Source organism: Chiloscyllium plagiosum, chromosome 5 (assembly GCF_004010195.1).
Source record: "Chiloscyllium plagiosum isolate BGI_BamShark_2017 chromosome 5, ASM401019v2, whole genome shotgun sequence".
NCBI classification, from domain to species: Eukaryota; Metazoa; Chordata; class Chondrichthyes; order Orectolobiformes; family Hemiscylliidae; genus Chiloscyllium; species Chiloscyllium plagiosum.
The window spans coordinates 93,684,774-93,703,265 of NC_057714.1; the positions used below are offsets into that span (position 1 = coordinate 93,684,774).

Here is an 18,492-nt window from a genome sequence, read left to right on the forward strand (position 1 = left end):
GTAAACCTCTATAAAGGTCACCCCTCAGCATCCAACTCGCCAGGGAAAAATGCCGCAACCTACTCAGCCTCTCTGTATAGCTCAAACCCTCTAACCCTGGCAACATCCTTGAAAATCTTTTCTGAACTCTTTCAAGTTGCACAACATCCTTCCTATACAAGGAGGCCAGAACTGATTGCAATATTCCAAAAGTGGTCGAACTAATGTCCTGTACAACAGCAAAATAACATATTAACTCCTATACTCAATACAATGATCAATAAAGGCAAGCATACCAAAAGCTTTTTCTAATCACCGTGCCACCTGCGACTACACTTTCAAAGAACCAAGAACTTGCATCCCAAGATCTTTTATTGTTCCCAAGACTCCTTGTCAGTGAGATTTCCCTGTGTCTACCAAAGATTAATTGATGGCAATTGATTGCTATCATTTATCAAGAAACTTCATTGTAATATTATTGTGTAATTACCATAATGGAAGAGGGAAACTAGATCAAGTTAAGGATATTAAAAATAAGGAGCAGGAGAAGACCATACTGCTGTTGAGCATACTCAGCCATTGGCTAACCTTCTCAAACAAAAAGGGAAACTCAGCAGGTCTGGCCACATTTATGAGATTCTGAACAAGGATCACTAGACTCAAAATGTTAACTTTTCCTTCTCTCCACAGGTGCTGCCAGACCTGCTGAGTTTCTCCAGCAATTCCTGTCTTCACTTCAGACTTCCATAGTGCTTTGTTTTATTTTAGGGCTGATCTTCACCTCTATTTTACTCCTCATGTCCATTGATTGACCAAAACACAAATTTTTTTTATTCCAGCCTTAAAAATCTTTTATGATGGTATATCCACAATCTTCTGGGGTCAAGAATTCTCATGCTTCACAGCATTTTGAGTGAAGTAATTTCTGTTCGCTTCAGTCTGCGATATTCAACTCCTTATCCTGAAACTTCACCCCAATATTCTAGATTTCCCAATCATGGGCAATAGACATCAGGATCTCTGTCAAGCCTCTTCATAACCCTAAATGTTTCAGTGAGATTGCTTAATCTTCTAAACTTTGAAGAACACATTCCCAAATTATTCAGCCTTTCAGCATATGACAACGTTCTCATACCAGGATCCAATCTTGTGAACCTTCATTGTCCTCCCTCCAAGGTAAGTCCATCTATCCTTAAATATGGAGACCAAAATTACACTTAGCATTTCAGGTGTTGCCTCATCAAACGCTGTACAATTTTAACAAGACTTCTTTATTCTGATACTCCAATCCCCTTGTAATAAATACTCATATGCCATTTGCTTTACTTGATGCTTGCAGTACCTACATATTTAATTTTGGCTTGACTGAGAGTAGAGTTGGTTCTGCTATAACATGTGTTTCTTCAACGTAAATTGGCTTTAATGTGATTGAAGAATTTGAACCGTTATTTGTAGAATGCAAACTTTTCTTACCTGCATTGGCTATAACATAATTCCAGCCCCATTAGTTTAAATGGCGCACCTATTGCATGATTTTCTTCAAACACGGGATTGCATGAGAACAGAACTATTGCTTTATATCAGAACCAACTGCATATCATGTCCTTTTGAAAATCAACACTAACAAGTTTCACACCTTTGAAAAAAAAGAGAGCCTTTTTTTATCCCAATGAAGTAAATAATCTTACACATCCTTACATTACAGTCTAATTGTCACCTTGTTTCCCACTCAATTAATACATCCATATCTTTCGCAGTCTCTTCGTGTCCTCCTCATAACATGCTTTACACCTAGCTTCGTATTATCAGCAAACTAGGATACATTATCCTTTGTCTTCAATATAGATTGCAAATGGCTTACACTGTTGCACTGATCTTCCTGGCACTATACACAGTGATCCTTCTGGCACTAGTGACTGCACTGGTCACAGCATGCCAAATTGAATATGCTCAAATTATCCCTCCTCTATGCTTGCTGTCTGTTAATTTTGTCTGTCCATGCAGATATATTGCCTCCAACTCCATGAGCATCTATCCTCTGTATTAAACTTCACTGTGGCACCATATGAAACTTTTTAAAAATTAAATCCGGGTGTGCTACATCTGTGATTGTTGGATAACTTAATTGGTTTGATGGATGGTTTGGAATTCAGTGTGACACTAACAGTGTGGATGCAATTCTTGTGTTAGCTAAGGTCATCATGAAGGCCCAGACTTCTCGAACGCACCCTTCACTGAGGTGTGGTTATCCACAGGTTACACTTACCACCAAAAGAGAGAGGAAACTATGGTCCTCTGGAACAATGGTGATATCACATCACTACTGATTCCCCTTTATCCATCTACACCCTCAAAAAAGATCAAATATTTGTTTTTAAACTGAACTCCCCTTTTGTATAACAATGTTAATTTGTTTTGATTATACTGTGATTTCTAAGAGTTACTATTGATGGATTCTGCCATATTCCTGATTACTGAAGTCAAATTTATAATTTTGTCTTTTCTGTCTCCCTCTTTTCTTCAATAGTGATTTTACATTTCCTAACTTCTAATTTGATGAGACCATTCCAAAATCCAGAGAAATTTGAAAAATCAGAGCCATTGCATCTTTAGCTATGCAGTTACCAATTAAGCCTACAAATCCTGGGGATTTATCAAATGTTACTCACACTTTTCTTCAGTATTTTTCTCTGCTGATATTAATTATCTTTTAATTCTTTGCCCATCTTACCCCTCTTTTATCCTCTATGTCAAGTATGTAACTTGTGTTTTCTCCTGTGAAACTAATTGTTGCTAGACAGAATGTGAAAGGAATGATAGTCTCTGGCTGAGGGTATGGAACTTGTGGAAATTTACGAACACTGGGAAAGTCAATCTGAGGGGAATGGAAAAAAGGAATCACTGAAGTAAGCCATGCATTTAGAGACTAGTTTAACATCTCGCAAGAACTAAGGGAAACATCCTTCAACAATACTGAACATTTTGGATCAGCAAAATAAGAGGAAGAAAGCCCACTGAAAGTTGAGACTAGTATTGGATCATTGCCTGTGAAGACTGCAATTCTTTGAATGGCATGTAGCAATGTATTAATATGGTGTGGGGTTTTGAGAGTATGAAAACATTACTAAGGGTTATCTTTTCTCTATTATTGCCCACTAAATAATGTTTACTTGATTTTAGTTTGTTTGTTACAGTAAAAGTCATGACCTTGAAATCTTGTGCAACTTCTTCAAGGTGATCATTGGGAATTCAAATCATTTATTAAAGGTTGTATCTCTTTTTGGGGATTGTAATGGCAGCCTTTAAGTCTGAGGCATAGAACCAGGTCTAATTGTACCTTCAAAGGACTCCCGTGGATCAAAAGACTTTGACTATGTTGGAATCATTCCTTTTCAAAGTTTGCACCATGACATTTAACAAAAATGCTTTTCCTCTGAATGTGAGGAAGCCTGTTAAAACGTCCGTGTTTGGTCTCCGAGCAGAAGCTCAAGACATAGGGATGTCAGATACACAATTATGTATGGGATGACAAAAATAAAAATTGTCGGAAAAGCTCAATAGGTCTGGTAGCGTCTATTCGCATGTGTATTCAAACGTTTCAAGTTGAGTGACCATTCCTCAGAACTGGATTTTTATCTTCATTTTGTATGGGATAACATTGAGTTCTGATTCATACAGAGCAAGAACATTCTAGATTTAATCCCTCATCAGTATCAAGTTTTGCTGGCATCACTGGAGGTCAATGTGGTCTCACTGCCTTTGGATATGAAGACAAAGAAAAATAACAATCCAACATACTGCCACTGTCATGTAAGAATATGTAGACAATTCATCACAAAAGCTTATGTGCATCTGATACCAAAATAATCTTAATGAGTGTGCAGTAAGAATTTATTTATTACATCTGCTTTATAGGAGACAAAAATAATCTTCACTATGCTTTCTGAAGATTAAATTACATATGCAATTATTATATGGAAGTATTGAACTAAGTACTTACTTTAGATGTTTTGCATAAATGTATGAATAATAAAGCCTGACTTGTACAGTACTGTGACTCACATTAAATCTGTGGTTGGCACTTTACTCTCCATTGGGAGGAAAGACGTTGATGGATATGTCACTTATATTTACTGTTGCACTGAAATAGAGGTCACCAAAAAACACTCTGAAAGCTCTGCTTGAAAGGCTACAATTGCTACCAATCACACTGCAGTATCTCTCAGTGTTTCCATCAGCTATGTTTCATCTCACAGCTGTATAAATAGTGCTTATTATACAACAAACAGATGAGACTTACTTTTAAAATCAGCTGTTATCTGTTGGATAAATGTCCATAAGGTCTCTCCTGTAGATCTACACATCTGCTGACAGCCAACCTAACAGAAGACAGGTGGGTCCTTCAGGTCCTGAAGAAGGGTTACTCATGAAATGTTGACTTCAGCACCTGATGCTGCCTGCCTTGTTCTATTCTTCCAGCCTCTTGTCTGTTTACTTTGAATTCCAGCATCTGCAGTGTTTTTGACTCTAAACCGAGAGAAGAGGCAGAGATACTGTTAAAAATCTGTTGATGGCACTTCCTCACCCTAATTACACTCTTTTTCCTTGGGTTCAGATCTCCAGAGCAGTCAAACCTATCAAAGGTTTCTACTTCTATGATGCAGCTTGGACTCGGATGTTATCATCAAAGTTAGCTACTATTTTAACCAGAGACATGAGCAGGAAAACTTATTGTATTTGACTTTGTAGCGAGAAGATTTAAGATTCCCCTGCCCAAAACCCTTCAAGCTCTCTCATAAGCACTTTGCTGAGTGTAAAGGACTTAACCTTTCTTCCCTGAAAGTGAGTACCAGCTACCCAACATCCCATGTTGCTTCCAGGTGGGTTTGGGTAGAGGCGGATAGGGCCAACTCAGATGTCAACCTGGGATTTGGTATGAGTCACCACCACCTTCCCTGATTACTCTGACCCTCATAACTCCCACCCAAGTTAAAACTGAGACTGCACTTTGGGAATAGCAAGTTTCTTTCATTATTTCAGTTATTTGAGTAAGGTGGATGTAGATTTGCCCAACTGTAACCATATTTTAAAAAAGACTTTAATAAATTTGTAACCATAAAACCATAAGATTCAATGTACACAGCCAACTGTGATAAATAATTCACTAACCTCTGATGTTTAAAGAAATCCTTCACATCTCTGTGTTAACTGGGTGACACTTGACTCTGGGATTATGCTCTCTGGTCCTGGACTGTCCCAAAGGGGAAACTACTTCTATGCTTTCAGCCAGTCATGCTCCTAAGAATCTTGTATCTTTCATTAAGGATGCCTCTCGTTCTTCTCAACTCCACTGAGTACAAGCCCAACTTACTCAATCTCTTCTCAGAAGAAAATCCCTCTGTGTCCTGTGTCAATCCAGTGAACCTTGTCTGGACTGTCTACATTACCAATCTTTCCTTAGGTAAGAGCAACAAAACTGTTCAGCTGTGGTCTGACTAACACCTTCTTTACTTTTAGCTTGCTATACTGCATTTCCTTTGAAGTAATGGCCAGCACTCCATTTGTTTTCCTTACTATTCACTAAATATGGATGTTAATTTTTTTTGTATATTTCCCCAACAAGCATTCCAACTCATTCTGTGGTGCAGGTCTCTACAGTTTTTCTTTGTTTAAATAATATTCTATTTACTTTTTATTGCTCCTGCCAAGAGCATAACCTCACATTTTTCCCACATTATGTTCCATCTGCCAAATTTGTGCCCATTGACTTAACCTGTCTCTGTCTCTCTGCAGACTGTTTGTATCATCTCCACAACTTGTCTCCCCAACTGTTATTTTGTCATCCACAAACTTGGTGATAGTTTATTCACTTCTGTTATCCAACTCATTCATATATATTGTGAATAACGGTGGCTCTAGCACTGATACTGTGACACTTGACTAGTCACAAGTTGCCATCATGAAAATACCTCCTTTAACCGAATTCTCGGTCTTCATTAGTTAATCAATGCTCTATCTATGCTACTTTGTACACCAAACTACCTCGAAGACTCTTATTAAAAAGCCTTATATGTTGTTCTGTTATGGAAATATAGAAGCACAGAAAATAGGAGCAGGAGTAGATCATTCGGACCTTTGAGGTTGCTTCGCCATCCGATATAATTGTGATTGATTGTATGAATCATAAGGGCAAAAGTGAGGACTGCAGATGCTGGAAATCAGAGTCTACATAAGAGTGGTGCTGGAAAAGCACAGCAGGTCAGCCAGCATCTGAGGAGCAGGAAAATCGATGTCTCGGAATCATTCCTGATGAAGGGCTTTTGCCCGAAATGTCGATTATCCTGCTCCCGCCATGCTGCCTGACTTGCTGTGCTTTTCAAGCACCACTCCTCTCTGAACAACCCAAGCCTGCTATCTCCTGATATCCTTTAATTCATTTAGTCCTAAGAACCATACCTAATTCCCTCTTAAAAATATTGAATGTTTTGACCTCAAACACTTTCTGCGGCAGAGAATTCTACAGTCTCATAATTCTCTGGGTGAAAAAAGAAAGTATCCTCTTCTCAGTCCTATCTCGGCCAGTTTATGAGCCCTGATCCTGGACTCCGTAATTATCAGGAACATCCTTACTGCATTTATCCTGCTTAGTCCTGATAGAATGCTCATAGTTTTCTATGAGCCCACTCTGTCCAATCCTCTAAACGCCAGTGAATGTTATCCTAACCTATCCAGTCCCACTTCAAACACCACCATTATCGAACACCTTTTGGAAATCTAAATTTTATATATCTATCAGATCCCCTTTATCTATCCTGCTTGTACCTCCTCAAAGGATTCTAATAAATTTGTTTGCATGATTTTCTTTCCATGAAGCCATGCTGATTCTGCCTGATTACATTATGCATTTCTAACCGCTCTGCTATTATTTATAACATACTCTAAAATTGCCTCAATGATAGATTTTGCACGACAATTACATAAAATATGGAGGCATGGGATTGAGGGTAATTTGATGGTTTGGATCAGAAATTGGCTCGCTGAAAGAAGATAGCGGGTAGTGGTTGATGGGAGATGTTCATCCTGGAGTTCAGTTACTAGGGGTGTACCGCAAGGATCTGATTTGGGTCCGCTGTTGTTTGTCATTTTTATAACTGACCTGGATGAGGGCTTAGAAGAATGGGTTAGTAAATTTACAGATGACACTAAAGTCAGTTGAGTTGTGGATAGTGCCAAAGGGTATTGCAGGTTACAGAGGGACATAAATAAGCTGCAGAGCTCGGCTGAGAGGTGGCAAATGGAGTTTATGTGTGACATGATTCACTTTGGAAGGAGCAACAGAAATACAAATTACTGGATTAATGGTAAGACTCTTAGTAGTGTAGATGAGCAGAGAGGTCTTGGTGTCCATGTGCATAGATCCCTGAAAGTTGCCACCCAGGTTGAAGGCATATGATGTATTGACTATTATTGGTAGAGAGATTGAGTTTCAGAACCATGAGATCATGTTACAGCTGTACAAAATGCTGGTGAGGCTGCACTTGGGAGTATTGCATGCATTTCTGGTCAACACATTATAGGAAGGATGTGGAAGCTTTGGAAGGGGTTCAGAGGAGATTTGCTAGGATGCCTAGTATGGAGGGAAAGTCTTATGAGGAAAAAAATGAGAGACTTGCAGCTGTTTACCTTAGAGAAAAGAAGGTTGAGAGGTGGCTTAATTCAGACATATAAGATAATTAGAGGGTTAGATAGGCTGGAGAGTGACAGCCTTTTTTCCTCGGATGGCAATGGCAAGCATGACATAGCTTTAAATTGAGGGGTGATAGATATAAGACAGATGTCAGAGGTAGTTTCTTTACTCAGTGAGTAGTAGGGGCATGGAATGCCCTGCCTGCAAAAGTAGTAGACTCGCCAACATTAAGGGCATTTAAATACTCTTTGGATAAACATACAGATGAAAATGGAATAGTTTAGGTTGGAGGGGTTTCAGATTGCTTTCACAGGTCGGTGCAACATTGAGGGCCAAAGGGCCTGTAATGTGCTGTTATGTTCTATGTTCTATGTTTAGATGCTAATCTGTTAACAAAAGCCAATCATTACCTGTTATTTTATTCCCTTTCATGTTTTGAAGAAGGGCATTACATTGGTTGTTTTCCAATCCTCTCAAACATTTTCAGAATCTAAGCGTTGTTGGAAGATGACTACTCGCGCATTCACTATCTGTAGTTATTTCCTTCAGAATCTTGTGATGCAAACTATTAGTCCAGGAGGTTTATTGTCCTGTAGCCCCATTAGTGACCCTAGTTCTTTTTTCTTAAATTTTATTTGATTTGATTCATTTACTGTCCTGTGTATTTTGTAACAAAATGCAGTGAAAAGTGTTGCCCCTCGCTGGCACCATCTTAAAACGCACAAAAATAAACCAAATATAGAATTCAAAGATAGAAGAATAAAGAAAGAAAAAGATCGCAGCTTTGCAGTCCTTCTTGTTACGTGCTCTGCTGGAAAGAAAGTCACCACTCTTCAGCGCTATCACGTCTCCACTGATGCCCTCATCACTATGAGACCTTACTGGAACTCTTCAATGTAGATGCCGCCGGGAACCACATTGACCCAAACTGGACTCTGCCGCTGCCTCCATGAACCTGCACAGGATGCAGATGTCTCCGGGAACCCAAACTCATCTCCGCTGCAGTAGCCATGAGTCGGTGCTAGGACCGCCTCGTCAATGTAGAAGCTGCAGGGCACTCAAACTTTCTCCAATGCCACGAGTCTGCACTAGGCCCTTTCCCTGACTACCAATGAGAAAGAAACAATAAAAATAATCGAAAAGAAAAGCAAATGAAGCAGATGAGCAAATGGAGCAGACGCCCTGCTCCACTGCCATCCTAGTTATTGTATTTATTTTCTCCCCCTTTTAGCTCTGTGATTATTTCAGACTTTGGAACACCATTATTGTCTAATAATATCATTATATGTGTTGTCAACTTTGGAATACCATTATTGTCCAATAATATTATTATATATGTTATCAACATCACTCTTTCTGTTCCCATGTGAGTAGGCACAGATAGACTGGTGTTCCCAAACATTGGGTTCCCTCTCTTCACCACCTCGTTTTGTCTAACGGAAGACAGTTTTTTCAGTGAGATGATGGATTTTGTCGCTGTTTGGGTTGGACCCAGCATTTTCTTGTATATGTTTATTCCCTTAGCTTTTGACTTACTTGAGACATCCCAAGGCAGTGGAGCTAATTGCTCAATGCTGGGAGTTTGGTTCAAGATAGCCAGAATGTGTCCACATGTCAATGAGCCTCCAGATTCCATGTATGACAGCCAAACCTCCTCAGAAGCTCTTGTTTGGAGTCATGAAGGACTCTGTTCTCATGTCTAGCTGTAAGAAGGCACACCAGCAACTTGCCAATGTAAAAGGCATCTACTTTGGTTGAGCTTTTAGCATAGCTGCTGAACAGAGGTCACGGCTGAAACTGAGAAATAAACTCGCATGCAAAAGGGAGGTATTATGTTCCCTGCTTTTGTCCTATGCACAATCCATCTGTAGGTGAAAGTGAGGACTGCAGATGCTGGAGATTAGAGTTGAGAGTGTGTTGCCGGAAGAGCACAGCAGGTCAGGCAGCATCCAAGGAACAGAAGAATCGATGTTTCAGGCAAAAGCCCTTAATCAGGAATGATAAAGGGCTTTTGCCCAAAACATCCATCCTCCTACTCCTTGGATGCTGCCTGACCTGCTGTGCTCTTCCGGCAACACACTCTCAACTCTAATCTCCAGCATCTGCAGTCCTCACTTTCACCTACAGATGGATTGTGCATAGGACAAAAGCAGGGAACATAATACCTCCCTTTTGCATGCGAGTTTATTTCTCAGTTTCAGCCGTGACCTCTGTTCAGCAGCTATGCTAAAAGCTCAACCAAAGTAGATGCCTTTTACATTGGCAAGTTGCTGGTGTGCCTTCTTACAGCTAGACATGAGAACAGAGTCCTTCATGACTCCAAACAAGAGCTTCTGAGGAGGTTTGGCTGTCATACATGGAATCTGGAGGCTCATTGACATGTGGACACATTCTGGCTATCTTGAACCAAACTCCCAGCATTGAGCAATTAGCTCCACTGCCTTGGGATGTCTCAAGTAAGTCAAAAGCTAAGGGAATAAACATATACAAGAAAATGCTGCGTCCAACCCAAAATAGCGACAAAATCCATCATCTCACTGAAAAAACTGTCTTCCGTTAGACAAAACGAGGTTGCGAAGAGAGGGAACCTAATGTTTGGGAACACCAGCTTCTTCATAAAGTGGCTATCAAGTTTTCCCAGGCTTGTATGACCAGGACATTCCCATTTCACTACAGGAGCACTTTAATAGAGGTGGGTTGATTGACATGACTAGCTTGTGAATAATGGCAGCTTATGGGGTTGAGGAAACTGAGAAAATCAGAAACAGAAGACTCATGACAGAGAAAGAGGCCGCTCAGCTCACTGCTTGTGTCTGTACAAAAGAGTTAGCTAAACTAGTGCTATCCTCCGTGTTGCCATGAATTGCCATGGAGATTAGATACTTCAAATGTATCTACAGTTTTCTCTTCTGCGCAATTAGTATTTCTCTCTTCGCCACTCATGTGGTGAGTTTCAGATCTCTACTTTCTTCTGGATGAAAAATAATCTTCTCAGCTTTCTGTAGTTTTTTTAGCAATTATGTTAAATTTATGCTGTCTAGCTTTTGATTTCATTGCTAACAGAAATAGGTCCTTCTCATCTATCCTCTCTGAACCATTAAAATAGGTGCCACATTGTTCACTGTTTTCCATGTTCCAAATGGAGATCACCCATTTAATTATAACCATTTTATCAAAGCACATACAATAATCCCTTTATTCTTGTTGCTCCTACATGGACTTCCAAGTAGTCTGTGCAGTATATTTTAACCATAATGAAAGTCACGCAGAGGAGGGTGCTGCAGTGTACACAAGGCTTCTCAGTTGATGTCCACTCACATGAGTATATAGCTTACAGACAATAATAGTCACCTATTTTCTCTCAAAAGGGTGGTTGTGATTTTTTTCCCAACTCAAGGCATGAGTCTTACTTGCCTGCTCTTGTTGGAGGGGTTTCCAACACCTTCTGAATTGTCAAAATGTCTTCAAGTCTTCAAATTAAACTCTAGAAAACTGCCAAGAACCAACAAGATGAAATTTCATGGAGCTGTTTGAAAATTATTTTTATTTTTGGACAGTTTTATTGATCAGTCATTATTGATCAGTCATTATTGATCAGTTTTATTGATCAATCATTTAGGGAATATGTGGATTGGAAGCAATGACAGCATTTATTTCCCATCTCTAGTTACTCTTGAAGGTAGTGATGAGCTGCCTTTTTGAATCACTGCAATTTATCTGCAGTTGATATTCCCACAGCACTCTTAGGAAGTGAGTTCTCGGATTTTGACCCAGTGACAGTGAAGGAACAACAAAACAGCTCTAAGTCAGAGTGGCGTGTGATTTCAAAGGAAACTTACAAATGGCGGGGTCTCCATGCATCTGTTGCCTTTTCTCTTCATGGTATCACATGTTTGGAAGCTGTTGTTGAAGGAAGTTTGGAATCTCTTTGACTAGAATGAGCATAAGAAAACTGACAGCTTTCCAACTAAAGGAAGAAAGTGTTGCATCATATAGATGGATGTATCAAGTAACAACTGGTGGTCATGTGGCTGTGTGACGGTTGGAATCTGGAGGTCATGTGATATTCTCTAAGGAATAAATCTAACCAGAAGCTTTGTTATTTGTTTGTTGGCTTTGGATGCTGCAGGCTAGATTGACATTTATTGCCCTTGAGAAGGTGATTACCTGTCTTCCAAAATCATTGAGGTCATTGAGCTATAGGCACACCCTTTGTTTCTCGGGAGGGATTTCTGAACCAAAGGGATGCTATTCTGATCTATGTCATATCCATGGAGAAGGACAAAGCATGAGAAACTGGTCGGACTAAAATATCAACCATCAAATAGATGATGGTGAGGCGGGGGTACTGACCAACAGGGTATACGGATAAATTCAGTGGTCCCAGAGGTCAGCAGGTGTACACAACACGTGGTTCTCATGTGCACAGGTGTCCACCACAGTACCAATGGCTTGAATGTTGTAATGCAAAGCCTACAATCCTACGTTGTTTCAGATCTCACATGAATGTTAGGGTTATGCCAAAAAGCAGAGGCATGGAGACACATGGGGCCCAGCCTCTGAGGAGGAGCAGTAGGAGTGAACCTCAGGTGGTGCAGAATCACATCTTGCTCCTTTGCCCTCCACCAGTCTCATGTTGCTGCATATCCACTTCTGTGTAGATTCAGTGATCCAAACTGGTGAGCACAGTACAAGTTTGTGCAAGCTAAGGCAATCTTATCACAGCAGAGGATCTTCCTTTTCATGTCCAAGGATGAAGTGAGGATTGCAGATGCTGGAGATTAGAGTCGAGAGTGTGGTGCTGGAAAAGCACAGCAGGTCAAGCAGCATCCAAGGAGCAGAAAAGTCAATTTTTCAGACAAAAGCCCTGCATCAGGAATGACAAAAAGCTGATGATAAGTTGCCATGGCATAAAAAACAAATTCAAATTCGGCCAATCAGTTTAAATTAAGCCCCAGAGACCAAAATGCAATTGAATTTGAATTTTACTGGTTGGGATGGCATCAAACCAATGAAATGCCTAGATGTTTTGGGGTATAAAAGCGGACATTTTGAACAGTTAGGGGGAGAATAGTAATGTGCGCCGACAGACTGCTAGCCGAATAATTCTCTGAAAGGATTAGAGTGGTGCTGGAAAAGCACAGCAGGTCAGGCAGCATCCGAGGAACAGGAAAATCAATATTTTGGGCCGGAGCCCTTCATCAGAACAGGTTTCCTGCTCCTCGGATGCTGCCTGACCTGCTGTGCTTTTCCAGCACCACTCTAATCTTGACTCTAATCTCCAGCACCTGCAGTCCCCACTTTCGCCTAGTTCTCTGAAAGGTATCTGTCTATAAGAATTTTGTGCAGCAGAACATCAAAGTCGACCTGGGGGAATTTACAGACAAAGTTTGACATTTGAAGAGTATACCTGGGTTTGAAATTGATTGTGCTGTAAATGTAAAAGGGAATTTATCTGACCAGTATTGTAGAGTGGGAGGTAAAAGATAGAGTTAAGAGAAAGGAGTTGTGAATAGCTGTTGTTTTAATGTTTTCTGTTGGACTTAAAGAATAAAATTGTTCATTTTTACTTCAAATAGTGACCCCTGGGATAGTCCTTTGCCTCTTGAAATTTAGCTGATTGCAGCACAAGGTGAGCTTCCCTGTGTGTCGGGTTTAAATTAGCAGAGGGGTTGACCCTAGCTTGTAACAGGAAGGATGAACAGGCCGTAATGGCATCTTCTCAACTTCCTGCACCCTGGGCTGTTAGCCTGGCATCACGAGGAATGAAATCCACATGAGTTCCGTGTAGGAATGCAACAGCCTTCTGAACTCAATATCGAGCACAACAACTTGCGGGCTTGAGATCTCCCATGCCCTTACCCCAATCCCGCACGCAGCAGGTCTTGTTATCACAATGCCTGCTATTACATATAACCCATTATTCAAGGTTTGGGAGAAGATTTGTAGCTTGGTTGCTCGTTGTTGTGGTTCTGTTCGCCGAGCTGGGAATTTGTGCTGCAGAAGTTTTGTCCCCTGTCTAGGCCAATGCAGCGGACAGCTGGAACTGACAACCGGAAGCGGCAGGTACAAATCACTATAAATGCCGGAGGAAAGATCACAGAAGCGCTTCTCAGGAGGCTCCCAAGCACTGAGACAGGGGATGAAACGTCTGCAACACAAATTCCCAGCTCGGCAAACAGAACCACAATAACCCATTATTAGCCACTAATAGTCCCTATGAATAGCTATTCATCCTCCTTGCTGAGTTATTATCCACTCTTTTGACTATCCAACTATTCATCTCTCGAAGTAATCTAATCTAATCCAGTCTAATCATTGGGCTCGATCCTACCTATTGTTTGCTCCCTGCTCCCTCCCCTCCATCTGATATTTTGCATATAAACCAATATTTTCCTAGCTAGCATCAGCTCTGAAGGTCACTCAACCTGAAATATTGACTCTGATTTCTCTCCACCGATACTGCTAGACCTGCTGAGCTTTTCAAGCAACTTCTGTTTTTGTTTCAGATTTACAGAATCAGCAGTTCTTTCAGTTTTTAATGAGATAGATATGATTGGTTTGCTTCCTTGCATGAAAGAGGAAAACAAATGGGTCAAACATACTTCAGGTCAAACCATTACAACTAAATGTGCTAAAACACACCCATATTCAGCTGTTCAACTATAAATAAAAGATGCTGTACCGACTCCAGGGGAAATTTGGCTGTTGCTTACAACTTTTAATGTACACTGAGGAAGTTCATAAATGATTAGTTGTCAACATTTTATGATTGGATTGATTGAAGTTTTAAATTTACATGTTGCACTTGGATAAAAAATTCTCAACAATGGCCATGATTGAGGTGTGAAGTGATGCATTGAAATTAATATCCATGTGAAAATAATTCCCAAAGGCACCTTGATGGTTAAAGAGTGAAGATACTGTGTTTCAGAAGGATGTTGTGAAACTTGAAAGGGTTCAGAAATGATTTACAAGGATGTTGCCAGGGTTGAAGGATCTCAGCTCTAGGGAGAGGTTGAATAGGCTGGGGCAGTTTTCCCTGGAGCATCGGAGGCTGAGGGGTGACCTTATAGAGGTTTATAAAATCATGAGGGGCATGGATAGGATAAATAGACAAAGTCTTTTCCCTGGGGTGGGGGAAACCAGAACAGAGGGCATAGGTTTAGGGTGAGAGGGTAAAGCTATAAAAAAGACCTAAGGGGCAACGTTTTCACACAGAAGGTAATACACGTATGGAATGAGCTGCCAGAGGAAGTGGTGGAGGCTGGTACAAATACAGAGGAACCTCGATAATCCGAATACCAATTATCTGAAAATCGGATTATCTGAAGGAGATCTCAAGTTCCCGATAGAAACATTACATCAAAGATGTATTTCCAGCAGTGATCGCATCTTTTGTGATTAAACAGGCACCGTCTCCAAATGACTAACCTCACACCCTCTCTCTCTCCCCTCACTTTCCATGGAGTTCTACAGAGGGGTGTACCCTAAACCCCCCTTCCCCAGATAATCTCTCCAACATTGTCCTGTACAGGGCAGAGGTGGAACCTGTCAAAAAGTTGCAGAATAAGTTGTGACTGTGCGTGTGTGTGTGTGCGTGGTGGTGACTTACACCAAAAGCAGCAGCAGCAACACGAGCAGTCTTGTTGTTGGTGTACAGTGCAGCTGTCCCAGAGTGGTGGGGGAGGTGGGAGGCGGTTTTTGACTGAGGGGGACACGGCCTGCAGTCACTCTGCTCCCGCTCTGGCTCCATTAGTGACTGGGTTCCAGGTCACGGCCCGCACTCACTCTGCTCCCACTCCGGGATCCAGCAGGGATATGTTTCCGGGACTCGGCCCGCGCTCACTCTGCTCCCACTCCGGGATCCAGCAGGGATACGTTTCCGGGACTCGGCCCACGCTCAATCTGCTCCCGTTTTGGGATACAGAAGCAACTTGTTCTGGGATTCGGCCCATGCTCACTCTGGTCCCACTCCATCCAGGAATCATTTAAGGGATTAGCCTCCAATGTTGGCCTGGCTTGGTCTGCTCCCACTCTGTGCCTAGCCACGACTCGCTTCCCATGTTGGCCTGCTCTGTTCTCCATTCCTACATCAGGCATTTACAGTTCCATTCACAATCAGAGTGGCTCTGGTCTAGGCAAAAGCAACAACCAGAATATTAAAATTGGCCTTGGGAAGGGAAAAAGAAAGGAAAAATCCAAAAAGCTTTCCAATATATTTTCTAATGTTCCTACTTACAACACTACACTTAAAATGTGCTTCATTTGGTGCAAAAGACATTTTGGGGTCCTCAGATCATTTGTTTGCTCAAGAATAGTAAGGTTGTTCCTTCATTTGATGACTAGAGACAATAAAAAATTTCAAATTAATTCAAAGCCTAAGAGATACCATTTGCAATTAGGAAAAAAAGACTTACACATACTTACGGTCCTTTTCACAATCTCAGATATTTCAAAGCAATTTACAGTATATCAAGTACTTGTGAAGTTTAGCTATTGTGCAATATCACATCCAGAACATTACAACAATTGCTCTCCACTGCTCTAACAACAAATTAATCCATCAAAGAATTAATTTCCTTAAAATGTCTAATGAATATGTTAACTTTTCATCACAGTTATTTTCCCCATGGCTTACTTTATAGGGTCCGAGAGTCATACTGCATAGAAACAGACCTTTCAGTCCAACCAGTCATGCCGAACATAATCCCAACATAAACTAGTCCCATCTGCCTGCTCCAAACCTTTCCTATTCATGCACTCATCCAAATGTCTTTTATAATTACACCTACATTCACTACTTCCTCAGGAGATTCATTCCACACATTAACCACTGTCCGCATAAAAAATTTGGTCCTCATGTCATCTCTCTCCTCTCACCTTAAAAATGTGCACCTTAGTCTTGAAATCCTCCCATCCTGTGGAGAAGACAGCTACCAGTAATTCTATCTATCCCTCTCATTATTTTGCAGACTTTGATCAGGCCGCCCCTCATCCTCCTACACGCCAGTGAGAAAAGCCCCGGCCTACTCAGCCTTTCTTTATAACTCAAACCTTCCATACCCGGCAACATCCCGATTAATCTCTTCTGAACCCTCTCCAGTGTAATTATGTGTTCAAGGTTCTGCAAAATTACAAGTTGTTGTGGAATAAGCTTTTATTGTAGTGATTCTCAGAGATAAAGGCTCACGCGTGTAGAATGGAGGAACGAAGAAAGTCACACTAGTGTGCTTATCCTTATTGGTGCTTAATGTCATTACCTAGAAGACATGGCATGTACATGGTGACTCCCGAACTCCATCCCTTTGTGAAATGTGATGTGCAATGTTCCGATGGTCACATCTTAAGACGTTATCAGAAATAGTCAGAGAAAGGAATGGTCTTATCATAGAAACTGAGCACTGTAGATGCTGGAGACCTGAGTCGAAGAGTGTGATGCTGGAAAAAGCACAGCTGGTCAGGCAGCATCTGAGGAGCAGGAGAGACGACGTTTCAGGTATAAGCCTTTCACCAGAAATCCTGATTCCTGATGAAGGGCTTATGCCCGAAACATTGACTTTCTTGCTCCTTAGCGAGTTTTGAGAAGATTTGTAGCTCAGGTTGTGGTTTTGGATATAGGTTTGCTCGCTGAGCTGAAAGGTTCATTTCCAGCTCGGGAACACGTAACTATTTCCTGCTCCTTGGATACTGCCTGACTGGCTGTGCTTTTCCAGCACTACACTCTTCAATATCATAGGAGTGGTCAAAAAAGAAACAAAACAACATTGTGTTTGGAAGTGTACTTGAGATGCCAAGGCAAGCAAGGCAATGGTTCAAGTGTTTGGGAACAGGATTAGAATAATTAGGTGGGTGCTTTTGACCAAGGCTGATATGTTGGACCAAAGTGCTGTAGATCTTTATATGTTTCCCAAGTACTTTTGTTATTTAAGAGGACGGACCCATGTTGATAACTCATTAAATAATTATTTATTAACGGTATGCATATAATTACTTTCCCAATATGTCACATTGACAATGCTTCTCCAGAATTCAGGAAATAATTTGTGTAATTATGCAATTAATTATCCCATTAAGCAACAATTATCCTTCTTGAAATGTTATGCTGATTTCCTGTTTGAGTGACTCAGTGCCTATAACTACTGAGAAATGTGTTAATAGTTTCAATTATTGGCTTTGCCCAATAGTTTAGCATATTGCCTATGTTCCAGGTATGTGTTCTTGACAAACGTCAGGCATTCCCACTTCTCAATAAACCATACTTGGCCTGAGCCAAAACTTCATTCTTATTTTTCAGTGCAGCACTCCACACATACAAAAACAAACACAAAAAATCAATAACATGCACAGCATACAAACTATACTCAATATACAAATTAGTTTGATGAAATGTATACTCACTTGCCTTTCATGTGAAGCATCTGAAAAAAGAATGACTGATCAGGATCTCTACATTAATATGTTGGCTGTTTACTCTACCATGTATCAGATATTAAAATCTAATATTTCAATTCTTTGTTGCTTTATTCATCAAAACAAAAGCAAAAATGTTGCGGGGTAGGATACTAGGATTAAGTTCAGCAAATATCACCAGATGTAATGTTACTAGGTTTGGAAAAGCCTGTATACACGTCTTTGTTTGTATTGTCTAATGGCTAGATCATTCTGAAATTATGTTGTACAAATGAATGTTGCATTCATATTCTCAATGCTCATTCAGCGTTAACCATTACTTCTTTACTTCTCTTATTACATTTCCTTCTTTGCTGAGAATGATGACTGCGGTAATATGAATCTATAGAGGATGCAAATGCTAACCAGAACCT

The 18,492-nt window shown here is 40.6% G+C and overlaps 1 long non-coding RNA gene across 1 annotated transcript; it reads right to left on the reverse strand.

Annotated features, from left to right (window-relative positions):
- Positions 1-15,721: 15,721 nt before the first annotated feature.
- LOC122550315 lies at positions 15,722-18,111 on the reverse strand. Its single transcript, XR_006311819.1, has 3 exons — positions 18,068-18,111; positions 15,909-16,011; positions 15,722-15,803 (listed from the first exon to the last, which is right to left on the reverse strand). It is a non-coding gene; the product is annotated as an uncharacterized LOC122550315 (long non-coding RNA).
- Between the last annotated feature and the right edge of the window lie 381 nt (positions 18,112-18,492).